Source organism: Cyprinodon variegatus, unplaced genomic scaffold, assembly GCF_000732505.1.
Source record: "Cyprinodon variegatus isolate N-32 unplaced genomic scaffold, C_variegatus-1.0 Scaffold925, whole genome shotgun sequence".
In the NCBI taxonomy this organism is placed as follows: domain Eukaryota; kingdom Metazoa; phylum Chordata; class Actinopteri; order Cyprinodontiformes; family Cyprinodontidae; genus Cyprinodon; species Cyprinodon variegatus.
In genome coordinates this window covers 179,155-192,899 of record NW_015151378.1, presented here as the reverse complement: position 1 = coordinate 192,899, position 13,745 = coordinate 179,155, and the positions used below count along the sequence as shown (strand labels likewise).

Below are 13,745 nucleotides of genomic sequence, written 5' to 3'. Positions count from 1 at the left end.
GCATTTAACCCATCCCTTTGGGGGGCAGTGGTCTGCCATTGTGCAGCTCCAGGGGAGCAGTGTGGGGTTAAGGGCCTTGCTCAGGGACCCAGATTGTCAGTCTTTTGTATTAGGGATTGAACTCATAACCTCTGGAATCCAAGCACAATGTCCTAACCACTAGGCCACCACTCTCCAAACTTTTAGACAACAAACATTTCAAATTTAAAAATCAAAGAACTTTTCTAATAAGTAAATATAACTTATTTTTTTTTGCTGAAAAAGTAAACAGACACTAAATGATTTAAAAGAGAAATAAAAGTTCTAACAAAACTGTGTGATGTTGCCTGTGCCCCTTCAGCAATCCTGTTACTCTGGCATTGCATCATTCTTCTGTAGCAGGTTTTAACTGAGCTTAGAAAGACGGGATTACTATTTTTTGTTTAACTAAGTCCCAGATCAGGTGGCTGCTGGCCTTTGTTTCTCAGCTGGATTATACAAAAGGTTATGCATAATTCTGAGTGCAAACAAATGACAGACCAGAACCTGATCAAAGGCCTGCTTCCCTTTTCCTTGATTATGCCTCTGAAGGCTCCTATAAGCCTGAATATTTGAATTCTGAAGGTTAATTCTACTATTAGGATGCTTATAAAAAGGTGTGGTTAGCATCTTACTGTAAATCTACCATTGCATATTTGTATTGCAAATTAAAATATTGAAGGCTTTCAGTGAAACTTGGAGTGCCAGGATATACAAGAGATGTTTTTCTGGTGTTATTCAAAAATGGCACCACAAACATGCGTCCTTCACTTTATGTCCCATAGGTGCTGCGTCAGCGGGCTGCCAGGCTGAGTTAGGAGTTTCTCTGTCCTCGTTTCTCTGCTTACCACAGCTGCTTTTTGCATGTTTTAACATGGAATATATGTTTTTAAAGCGCTGCTCATCTGTGAAGCTATTCATTCCACTTTGCTGCCGCATTTACCAGTGCAATTACCTTTTTTGTGTTCTAAAAACACATGAGAAAGAGTGGAAGGACATATCTAGTAATCAGCGGAAGGACATGATGAAACAGGAATGATTAAATGAGCTTGTGTAATTATGTGCTTTTAGCTGTTTAAGCGCATAACAGGGGCAAAACAAATCATGGGAGTAGCATCCATTAAAGACGACAGAATAAAATCTGTGACTTAGCTTCCTTTGATTGACATCGTGCAGAAAAATGAATCAAAAAGGAGGAAAAAAAAGGAAAATGTGTTTAAACCTGAAGACTTCTAGACCCTGAAACGCTTAGATATGATCAGAAATATGAGAAACATCTACAAAACATGATGCTGCAAGTAGATCAAACCAAACTTAGCTATTTAGCAGCTGTGTCAAATGAAATGTTCAGCAGCTGTAAGAGACTCCCAATCAGCAAAACCCTTAAAGCACCAAAATGCAACAGATAGATTATATGCAAACTGTCTTCATCTGTCAGCTTTATTTATTTTTAAGATGTTATTTCTATATATATTATCCTTTCACTTACAAAATGTCAATTATAGAATCTCCATTTATTACTACTTACAGCCTTATACATGTTTATATTTAATCTAGGATGCTGTTTTGAACTAGCACTCCACCTAGTGGACATATATGTGTAATACAGCTGTAGTTTGTGTCAAGAGCATGAAAAGGTGTTTTATTTTAGTCTGATAAATGAGGAGAAAATAACAAATCTAACATTGGAAACTTTACCAAATTAAAACTTTCCAAAACTGATTTGCTTAAAAAAGCAAATAGGTTGATCGAAAAAGATTGACATTATTGCCATCAGGATGTCTGTTGGTTCATATGTTACAACCGTTCCTCAGTTTATCAATTTAATCCTTTGTGTCCCTTTTATGTGAAGAGTACAAGTACTAAATACTTGAAAGTTTGTGCACAAAAAGATGTTTAAAACTGGATGAAAATATTTGAACGTCGGAGTGTTTGAGGAAAATGAGAACTGACTGCTTTTCCATTTTTTTTTCCTTTTGTTAAGTTTGATCAGTTTTTCCCTGTATAAGATGATTTTAGTTGCTTTTTGAGAAATAAATGAAAACTTTTTCTCCTCTTCTCATGGAAGTAGAGGCGACATCATGTCATAGGTTTAAGTCAAAGCAGTAGCTGGATTTTACCTTGTTTAAACATTAAATCTAAAGTTTCCGTCTGTTTTTAGCAGTAGGAATCCCATATAATGGATTCCTACTGCTACCAATTAGGTGCTGGTCACTTCAGGCATCCAACATTACAAACTTTTGTCATGCTGTTGTTTCATTACCGCCGCTGAGGAGCTTATGTTCTTAGGGAAGTTAGTGTCTGTCTGTCTGTCTGTCACTGTACAGGATAACCTGTAGAGGTGCGCATCATTCCAAGAAGCAATTACATTTAGGTAATGATCAAGATTATAATCCTGGAATTTTTTAAAGGACTCTTTCACATTGTGAGATAGTGATTTAAGGTGGAAACCACCAGTCCCCCCCTAAACTAGTGGGTAGCAGCAGTGACTATTTACAGCTTCAGCATTGGACTCAAAAAGTCCTAATCCAGGTGTGCAGGTTTTAGTGTAGGTCACAACATGAGGCAACACTTGCTGCTTTGCTGCTTGGCGGAGGTCTGCATTCTCTGGGTGCTTTTATAGTGTGATCATGTTTGTTCCTGCCAGAGGGGCGTGTCATACATGCTTTCACAACATCAGTTTAGAGTACTTTCTAAATTTAGAGGTCTGCTGTATGGAAATGTGTTTTACTCACAGAAGGCTTTAAGATACCTAGTCTTCAAGGTGTTCATAGCTGTACGAAGGATCTTCTGTTGAGGTCTGTCTTGCACAGGATCTGATTGAAGACCAATTCATATTTCAGTTCCTCTTAAAATCTCTGTCTGCTTGTATGGTTAGAAAGCCAGGCAGAGGACACTGAAGTCTGAGATACCATCCTGCAGTCATGTTTCAGTAAAACGCATAATGCTGCATTACTCATATTGTGGCTTGGTCCTCGCTAGGGCTTGGAGTTCCTCTAACTTGCTTCCTAAAGATCTCACATTGCCCGTGATAATTGATGGAAGAAATTGCCTAAATTTCATGCTCCTCTCTCAGCTCTTTGTTCCTGCTCTGCATCCCCAGCCCCTCCTTTTCATATCAGCTGGTTCTTGCAGAAGTAGTTGCTGTATTACTTCAGCTTTAGATATGTTAATTAGCGAGTTAATTACAAGAAACTAAAGTTCTCATAAAAAAGAATATCAGTCAAAGTTGCAGAGTTACTCCAACATTCAACCAATTCTAGGATGTAATTTAGGTACAAAGCTAGTTAAGGAATTTGCTAAAGGGAGAGAAGCCTGGAAGAGACTAGCATCACAAACATACCAATTTATTTAGACTAAAAATCTAGATCCTATATATATAACATTATGACAGAAGTTTAAAATAGGTCAAACCCAATACCTAGCTACTATTAAGCGCTAAGCTTACATTAAGCCTGCCTGTTATCTGCTTAAAGTGTTGCTCTCTCTCTTGCTTTCAGGCAGCCTGAATAAACCACACAGTTTAATTTAAACACTTTGATTATGCTTAAAACATCTATATCCTGCCTGTTACCTACATTTTCATTCAGTAATCATTTTCAAGCAGGAAAAAAGTTTAATTATTTGATAACACTTTTATAGTGTCATTTCCAGAATGAATAAATATTAGATTTTCAAAGCTTAACTTACAAATCCCCATCTGAACCCATTTGGACGTCCTTATCTGATTCTAGAAAGAAACCAAGTGCATCTCTAATCGAGACCCAATTTATAATCACTCTGTTTGTTATCTGGTTTGTGTTAAGATAATCTGTAAATATTATAAACGGATGAGTATTTATAGAAAACCTACAGCGTTGAGTTCAAGATTTTATACAAGAGCCCTTCAAATCCTTGTTTTTGTTTACAAAAACAAACAAAACAAAAACACAAACTAAAACAAGGGTTTAATTCGCTACTGTATAAAACCTCAAACTCAATGCTATTCCTGACAGTTTGAATTGAAAAAGCTTCCTGGATGGGAAATGTCTGCAAACTTGGAAACAAAGTCCATGGAATTGTTGTTTTTTTTACTTTTTTTGGAAAGACTATGACCTGGATGAATGAGAATCCTCACCAGCATAACACCTACGGAAATGTTTTAATCATCAAAATGTTTTCATCAGTTACATTTTTTTTACAGTTTCTATAATAAATGACCTTTTTTCCCTTTTAGATCATTCCAAGCCAACATCCAGCTTGAGAAGGATCCACATTATCACACAGCTTCTTGGAGAAGATCTGCAGCAGCAACAAACATCTCAACCTCTACATGAAAACTAAATGCCTGGGGGTTGAATGGAGAAAGAGATGATTGGTCCACGCCAGCTGTGGAAGCTCTATGCACGTAAAGAAATACCAAGCAGATGAACCAGGCGTGGAGACATCTGAAGACTGCTTCATCTTTCCATGAGGGCTGCTTTCATTCCAGCATCCTGTAGGAGGTGGTAGTTTGACCACAGCTGCAGAGGCTTGTAGGCTTTAAAGTCCAGCGCTCACTCCAGATGAAAAACCAACAAATCACCTCTCTCCTCTTTTCTATCTCTTTTCAAAGTAAACAATCAGCAGAAAAATTGTAATAAATAAAAACTCATTAAGGGGACCGCAGGTTTTTCTTGTACTAAAGACGTCTCTGACCGCAGAAAACTGACGAGGAAATCATCATAACGTCACCTTGAATGAAACAGATGATAATGACGCGGACTGAGTATGCCGCCACGTGTTTCTTTTTTTCCACCATTTTTTTCTCTCTTTCTGTCTACAACTTTGCTCTTCTTCCTCACCTCAATTGCGTTTTCTTGAATGCCGATTCTTCTTTCTTACCACACCCAACTGCAATGATCCACAACTTGCCATGTCTTCAAACAAGATTATTGTGGATTTAAAGAAAAAAAAAAAAGAAAATATGGGAATGCATGGAACTTTATATCCAAGACCTTACACTGTTTCATCATTACGCAACTGAGGCCATAAAGACATCTGAGCTAGAAGGCATAGGTTAAAGCAAAGAAAGTTACTAAAGCAACACAGAAGGATCTGGCCATGGGAATAAGATGAGCTTTATGTTTATTATCCGCACTTTTTTTTCTCCAAGTGTTTTTGGGTTTTTTTAAAAAATCAATAAGAGTGGATAAGGAAATAAGGCGTTAGGGTTACTTTTTAGCCAATTTAAAGCCATTAAAATGACGCTTACTCTGTGTTTAAGTGATAAATCTCCAACATTCTCCACATTTTCTGACTTTTGTTCTTTTTCATAGTTTATTTTATTTTCCTATGTCGATTGCCTGGTTTTTATGTTGCAGGTTACCAATATCGCCTTAATTATTTTAAAGCGTTTTACTCTGAATCTAAAACGGTGTATTTTTATCTAGTTAGATCAGCTGGAACAGCAGCCACAGAGAGGTTGATTTCTATTTTTTTACCTTAACATCGTGTTTTCTTTTTTATATATTTTGTTGTGATATGATTTATTTCATTTTGTATTGTTTTGTTACATGGAACTAGCCCCTCCCCTGACAATTTTTCAGACTCTTCGCTCCTATCAATAATCATGAAAGCAATAGAGCAAGAGGAAAGAAAGTAAATAGCACAATTTTGTGTCATTTTGCAAAAATGTGTTGCCTTCGTTTGTCTGATTTACCGCCGATGCTCTGCTTTAGTGTGACTCAAACGCAGCGTGTGGTACTGCTGCTGTATGAACGTAGCAGACTGGACAGACATGCTGCTTTCTTCAGCGGGAGTCTGACCTGAGAGCACTGCAGGGCAGCAGAGAGGCAGCCCAATTGGACTCTCTATCACCCTACAGTGGGGGAATCAGGAGAGAGTTTAGTTTTTATTTTGGTGTTGGGGCTCTTCTGATTCTCCAAGATGGACTCCTTATACGGTTGTCTCCGCATGTGTCTTCACTTTGTCAAATGTGAACCTGAAAGCACACTGGGAATGGTGTCAGTGATCTAACTATAATATTCTGCTGTCATGTGACTGAGGAACCAAAAATAACACAAAGTCACTCGCCTTTTTTTTAAATGGCCTATTTTCTATGGTGGTGGAGTTCAGACGTCTAACCCAACACCCCCATCCAAAACAACAACAGAACCAAGTCTTTTCTCTCAGACTGTCAGTCGTCTTGGAAATATTCTCAGGTCAGTATTCGCCCTGCTGTTGCTCCTGCAGTGCATTGTGGGAAATCTAAGGTTCCACCCCCTCATGAAACATAACGCCAGGGCCCGACAGGGCCAGGCCTACTCCTCTTTCTTCAAAAACCACCAACTTCTGCTGTATATTGTCTTTGTGAACGCTCGCTGGGAACTTTCGCATGCTGCCCGGCGCCGAGAAAAACCTCAAGGTCACCTCTATATTGTTCTGTTCCTGATGTTTGTACGTATGTATGAGTGTGTTTGGGGTTCAGTATGCGAGTACTTAACAATCATCATCTAATATGGAGAAGAAAACAAAACAGACACAAGTTCAAACACGACGAGCGTCGCAGGTAGAGGAGGCGAGTCGTTCTATGCAATGAATCCTATTTGATCATAGAAAAATCTGAGGAGGAAAAGGCATGTGAACAATAATATGGGAAAAGTCACAGTCATTGTTAATCACTCCTCGGTTAGAGATCATGTCTGCTTTGTTTAATTTCTGGAAATTTGTGTGAAAAAAAACACCCTCCTCTAATGGAATTGGAAGCCAAAGATATGTTCAAGGCAGCTGGGAAATTCCATTCCTAGACTAAGAACATTAAACTAAAATAGGTGCAAGAAGCGTCTTTTTATCAAATGGAAAATGCTGCCTAGTGATCAACACTGCTGTAAGCAGCAAGATTGAAATATCCAAGTTGTCATGAACACATCTTGACCAATACTGGCCACCATGATCAGTTTATTAGAACTGAAGTAGGGTAATAGAAAAGCTTTTACAGATTTATATATTTAAAGTACTGCGCCGCAGGTGATGGGCTGCTCAGGGGTTAAAAACTCATTCTTAAAGAGCCAGAAACAGAAGCTGTTCTAACAATCTCTTTGTGTAGAAAATGTTTCTAAAGAGACACTTTAAATCAATAAAAAATAACCTGAAAGAAAAGACAAATTTAGAAGCAATCAAATTGCAAATAAACTATATAAAAAAAAGCTATAGAAAAGACTTATATGATCTGCTGTAAGCTGCTACTGAAGCACTATTCAGAAAAGTCCTAAAGTCATCATATTTGTGCATTAAGAGTTAGTAGGTGGGTGTCTTAGTGGAATGTACACTCTAAAGTAAATGTACTAAGCTAAAGGCATTTGCCAGTTTACATATATGTGTTAGTTTTTTGGTAGCAGCGCTCTAAGGGAATGTGGATATAAGAAAATCAACAATTTAAAAAAAAAAAGTTTTTTTAATATCATTCGAAGGGATGTCAAAATACAAAAGCTCAGTTATAATCAAGGCACTTTTTAATGATCAATGAAGTCAATAACTAAATCCCCAACACCTGATGTTTCTAGCATTTGCAGTTTTTCCATCAAGCAATTGCGTACATTATTTGCACATTAACAAAAGACCTTTTTTTTTGCACATAGCTGGTGAATCCAACATTATTGATCAGCTTACTTTTATTATTATAACATTCACAATGGAAGGGAGACCATTTAGAGTATATTGTTATGTGCGGGGGGAGAAATATGATAGCCTTCTCCAGCCTGGTCCATAAAAAACACTCATCAGCAGGAAAAATACATGATTTTAATGAAAATAGTAGCTCTATCTGTTCACTCTCATATTTATTTATAAACAGTTAATAAACTTATGTTAAAAGCTTATTATTGGGGGATTATAGAAGCTTTCTTAAACTAGTCATTCCATTGTGGAACAGCATATAGAGACAGATCTGAGGAAACTAAGGCATTCAAAATGTCTTTGGAGTGTAAGTTTAGTGAGACATCATCATAACATCAACATTATATGTGTCTTCATATTCCTCCCATGGAATTTAATAAATAAAAGGTTTGATATTGACATCCTTAAATGACTAATATCTGTATAGGGGACAGAAACCTCTGATTGATGCATCCCTAATATAAAAGTATCCCTGCAAAGTTCTTTATAGCGCTTGTTTGAGCTTCATAAATCATCTATCCATGTAAAAATAGTCCATATATTTTTTTAGCAATATTTCAAGTATAATTTATCTATGTGAGAATTTATTTCATCATACTGAGAGGAGATATTAAGATAGTCGGATTAAAGGTTGAAAAGATTTATTGACTCTAGATATATGATAAAGAATATCTTTATAAAGATGGTTTCTATTGCAAAGGTTCTTGCACAACTAATATAATCAGATTGTTGAAAACCATAAATAGAAAATTTACCCTGAAAAGAGTTTATTTTATTTTTTAAATTATATAGCTGATAAAGTATTTAGAAATTGTTCCTAAAACTAAACTGATGCCTTTCATTGACTTGCAAGGAGTTAAATTAAGATGCAAATTTGAAAATCAGAATAGTGGTTTGAACGCACAGGATCCAAACAGAGTTTATTTCACATATCCGCTGCCTCTAGATCAGTGTTTTAAAAGACAAAAAATAAAAAAAGCTAAACGTTAGGTTCCAAAGTAGAACAAACTTGATCAAGCTTAGAATTATCTAATTTAACACCAACTTCCTCTATTTTGTGTCATATGTTTTTGGAAGTTTGTAAAAAAAAAAAAAATAAATAACAAAAAAAAAAGAAAGAAATTGACCAGAAAATGAAATGATCCTTAATCACTTCTGCCTCAGGAAAGCACACATGCTAAATGCAGCCTTGCAATGGAAGACGATGAGATGATATTAGGAGACGGCGGTTGTGTTCATGCAGATGCAGGATATCAGTGAGAAGGAAACAGCTACAAGCACACAGTTACTGTGCAGAACTGTGCAGAAAATAAGGTTATAGCTCTTCTTACCAGAGTTTGATTTATTTCATTTTTTGTTTGTTTGTTAGTGGTGTTGCTTCTGCATGAATACAGCCATTGAGGGTGACTTTAATACGCATAGCAGTAAGGGCTTCTCTAATACAATAATGGTCACCGAAGAAAGCCATCCTGTTACTGCAGCCGGTCATGAAATCTCTGTCCACACTCTGCATGGTGTCTTTCTTTGTTGAGGAGCACTGGACTTATCAGACACAGTAAAGGCATCACTGCCTGTTGTTTTTTTTAGCAATGTTTTAGCAAAAATCAGAAAGGAAAACACATAAATCTAACTCTTATTTTTCTGCCTTCAAATGAAATTAAGTTCCACTTATTATTATTATTATTATTATTATTATTTTGCAATAGAAAACCAAAACATTAGGTTTCAGCTTGCAACTTATTTTGTTGTTTTTTGGATCAAGTGCATTAAAATGCATCTTGAAATCCTTTTGGGAAATCCAGACTGTAGCTTTTTATAAATCAGACAAGCAGCATCTTAGGCTGTTATGTGTTGCTGCTCTTACTGTTGTTCAAAGTATGACAGGATGTGAAAATAAGAAATGCATATATAAATAAATAAATATATATATATAAAGTGGATGTTTCATATAGGCGAGAGGTTCTAAGTAAAGAAGAAGCCATGAGAAAATGGTCCATTCTCACTGTTCATCTCTTACCTGTAAAGTGACAAGTGCATGATTTGGACACCTCCCATATTCTCTCCTTAAGCCCAGCCACCTCTCCGACCTTTGACCTCCCTCCAACCTTCTTTATTCCAGTGTAAATACCAGATATGAACCCGAGTCCACTCCAAACAAACATGTAAATGCCATGAGGGACACGTCCTGTACGACATGTAAATCTCAAACAAGTCACCACACACAGACACATGCACAAGAGGCGTGCGAGAGAGGCCTTTGTACTGCAAACAGCCACCCCAGCTGCAGCGTATGCAAGCCCAGAACTCCCTGCCAAAATCTGTGCTTTTTTTTGTGTATGAAAAACGACTAAAACGAAAAACAACAAACAAATAAGCTGACAAACCGCATTGTGTTTGTATGTGACTGGCTTGTACGGATGGTTAAAAACGTCATTATATTCAAGAAAAAATAAATAAATCATTGTATTCGGATATGGAAAAAAAAATAATGGTCTGTGTAGAGTTTCTATACATGTTGTGTTTGTTAAACGAGATGACATCTAAAACAAAAAATATATAAAAAAAATATTCTGACTTCCAAGTTGAGGGTGGATCATTGCATAATGAAAACAGAGGGACAAGGTGAATAAAACATCGAACATCTTGGGGGGGGAGAAGCTTAAAATAACCCAGCTGATTGAAGTAAAGAGTAAAAACAAAAAGAGCCTAAAAAACGACAACAAAGTGTTCCATTCACTGTTGTAAGTGCAATGAGCTAAACTTCCTGTTTCCCTATTGTAAAACCTTGTGTATGTTTCTGTGTATTCCTCCTGTAAATGGGTGTAGTAGACCTGGTGCATCATGCCATGTAATGTGATGAATGACAAATTATGACCTTACATTTCAATCAGGAAAAAAAATAAAAGAAAAATACATAAAACCAGAGCTTGGTGTGTTTTTATTTGCATGGTTTTTGGTAAAAGATGAGCAGAAAAAGAAACTTTTAATCCAATAAGAAGAACTTCAGAGATTAATTCACAGCCTTCTGCAGCAAGTGAATATAAATGAACTGGTCTGGTTCATTGTTTTCTACTGTCAGCTTGGTCCAAATCATCATCACAAGCACAATGGTCTATTTTCACAATGTAAGTAGATGCATTAAAGGCTGAGACGGCATCCTGACATTAAATTAACTAAATTAACAGAGGAGCAAATAGAGAATTCAATGCAAACCCTATTGGAGTCCAAAACTGTCCAAGTCAGATTATGGTTATCTGATTTTGGGATCATGCATCCACTGATTCATGCTTGATCTTGTTCACAAGATTTTGCAGTGCTCTAAGTATGTTATTGGAAAGTTCCTGATGCAATGTTTGCTGAAACACAAAATGATCTCATCTATCCGCTGCAATAAAAACTTCATGATGCCGCACCACAAAGTTCAGTACCACAACATTGTCCTTTGCGTACTTGGAACAATGAACTCCTGGCTGAAAAGGTGCTGCCAGCTGGGGAAGAGCAGTCACACCCCCAGATTGCACATACAGGGTATTTTTTCGATGGCCGCCAGACGTTTTTTAGGGCTTAAAGCTGTAGAGCAAAAAATTATATTTTAGCCTCCTCCACCAACTTTTATCTTAGAAAAGGTTGATTTAACAGGCAGTTCAAATCTAGAGAGAGTTTTGTAGACATCCTAAATAAAGTATTATAAATCCATTTTTAACTTATTCAATAGGTAATAAATCATTATATATATCTAAATGGTGGCTGTAAATTCTTATAGTTGAAAAAGTGTCACATTTGCTCTGTAGGTAAATATTAATATACTCGTCAACGTACAACTTATTGTACATCTTGTAGTTTGGGTCATAAGCCAAACTGATGAAACTTAACTGACAACTGATGAAAATAACAAGTGTGGTTTGGCTTTAGTGGTTTGTCTCATTTGATCTGTACCAGAAGCAATAGAACAGCTCAACAGGAAGCATGGAGCCTTTTCCAATGGCATGAAAAATAAAAGGTGGCCTGAAGAAATGACCCCACTTGATTCCTTTCAGAGCATCTTTCCGTCAGATTTCTAAGGACAGCAGCCGGACGCTTTTTATTCTGACTTCAGAGGCTGTTATGTTGAGCTCCCACTCAACCGCTTCCCCTGGATGTGCCCGACTATCAACACTTCTCTACAAATGGAGTCAAATCTGAAATCCTGCAGCTTCAAAAGCATGCTTTCACATTTAGTATCGTGATGTAATACTGGCTGCCTGAATAGGGGAGTGTTGGCCTAGTGGTTAGAGCAGTGCGCTTATGCTCTGAGAATGTTGCAAGTACCCGGTTTGATCCCCACAGCCTCCACTCTGGGTCCCTGAGCAAGACCCTTTACCACACACTGCTCCCTGGGCATCACACAGTGGCAGCCCACTGCTTCTCAAGGGGATGGGTTAAATGCAGAGTTAATTTCTCTAGTGTGACATTGATAAAGTTTAATTATATTATTTTATCATTATTATACCGTAACAATTTGTGTAAGAGCCAACTCCAAAAAGGCAGGTAAGAGATCTCTGTATGGTAGCAGCCTTCAGCAAAATGAAAAAGCATATAATGATTCTGATATTACTTTAAAATCTAAGCCATTCAACCTACGGTATCTCTATAATAATCCAACAAAATCACCTTAGAAATGTAGCACCATGAGGACAAGGAAAAAAAAGACAGCAAATGGATCATAAACTTTGATCTGTAGGTTTGTGAAGCTGATAGATATGAATCACAGAATATCTATAATGTATTGACAATGTGCAATACTTTGCGTTGATCTGACCTGGGTACCTCTGGTCTCTGGAGGGTGTCTGGCTGCTGTGGTTTGCACGCCTCTTAGCCATCACATAGCAGAGCAGCAGCATGTGGATCAGTAGAATGGAACTGTTGACCCTTTACCAGGTGGCATCCAGTCTGTGTAGAAGCGCAGCAGGGGTTTAAATTGAACCTATTTCCAATGCATGTTGGACTCCGGCAGGGTAATCTTCTTCACCGGTTCTGTTCATCACTTTTATGGACAGAATTTCGAGGCACAGCCAAGTGACGGATGGGATTCCAGAATGAGGACTGGCAGCTTTCACATCTGCTTTTTGCACATGATGTGTTTCTGCTGGCTTCCTCCTGCAAAGACACATAGCATGTGCTGGGCGGTTCCCATCCTGCAGCAGATCAGCTGGGATTAAGATCAGCTCCTACAAGCACAAGGATCTCCACCGGCAGAAAGTGTCAGTTTTGGAGGAGGCTGGGTGTTTCTGCTGAGACTGCTGCCTGCATCAACAGGTCCAAGATAAGTGGAAGACAAGAAGTATGTAATAATAATAATAGAACTTTATTGATCTCACACAGGAGAAATTAACTCTCTGCATTTAACCCATCTCCTTATGGAGCAGAGGGCTGCCATTGTGCGGCACCCGGGGAGCAGTGTGGGGTTAAGGGTCTTGCTCAGGCTGTGGAGATTAAACCGTGTACTTGCAACCTTTTCAGAGCAACAGGGCCCTGTTCCATCTAGGTCAAAACTCCCCTAAAAAAATGAGAAATCAAAATCAGAGGGAATATATGCAAAGTATTATAAAATTTATGTTTTCTTTAAATATTTCCAAGAGAAAAAAACATCTTGTGATCAAAATCATTGGCTACATGTAGTACTTGAGCCCAAGAAAAAAGCCAGTTATCCTATTTAATGCTTTTGTGTAATTTCAAAGGCAGACCAATATCAAATTTAGCGCTTTAAAAGGGATTTGATTATTTAGTAAAGAGAATGAAGAGTACTACAAAGGGGTTTCTGCAGTAAACCCTCTTCGAAATAACCATGAGCGCTAATTCTAAGGTGTTGTCGTTGGTTACTAATGTATTAGACGAACATTTCTGGTATTTTATAAGAATGGCATTTCCTCATAACTGAAGCACAGCGATGGCAGCAGTCACAGTTGATGTCATCCAAATAAAGTATGAGCAACAGACAGAAAGTGAAATTAGAATTTTATTAGTAGACACCCCCCTCCCACCCCCCCTCCATTCATTTACCAGCAGAGCTGTCCACAACATGGATAAGACCCCTCCCAGTCCACCCACCCCCA

General features: G+C 37.6%; 1 protein-coding gene across 2 annotated transcripts in view; it reads left to right on the top strand.

The window, feature by feature from the left end:
* LOC107099967 (protein bassoon-like) overlaps window positions 1–6,525 on the top strand; it is a 99,464-nt gene extending 92,939 nt beyond the window's left edge. For both annotated transcript variants that reach the window (XM_015398303.1, XM_015398302.1), the window contains exon 16: window positions 4,235–6,525. The gene's annotated coding sequence lies outside the window, so the exon portion shown is untranslated. The remainder of the gene's footprint in view (window positions 1–4,234) is intronic.
* The last annotated feature ends 7,220 nt before the right edge of the window (window positions 6,526–13,745 follow it).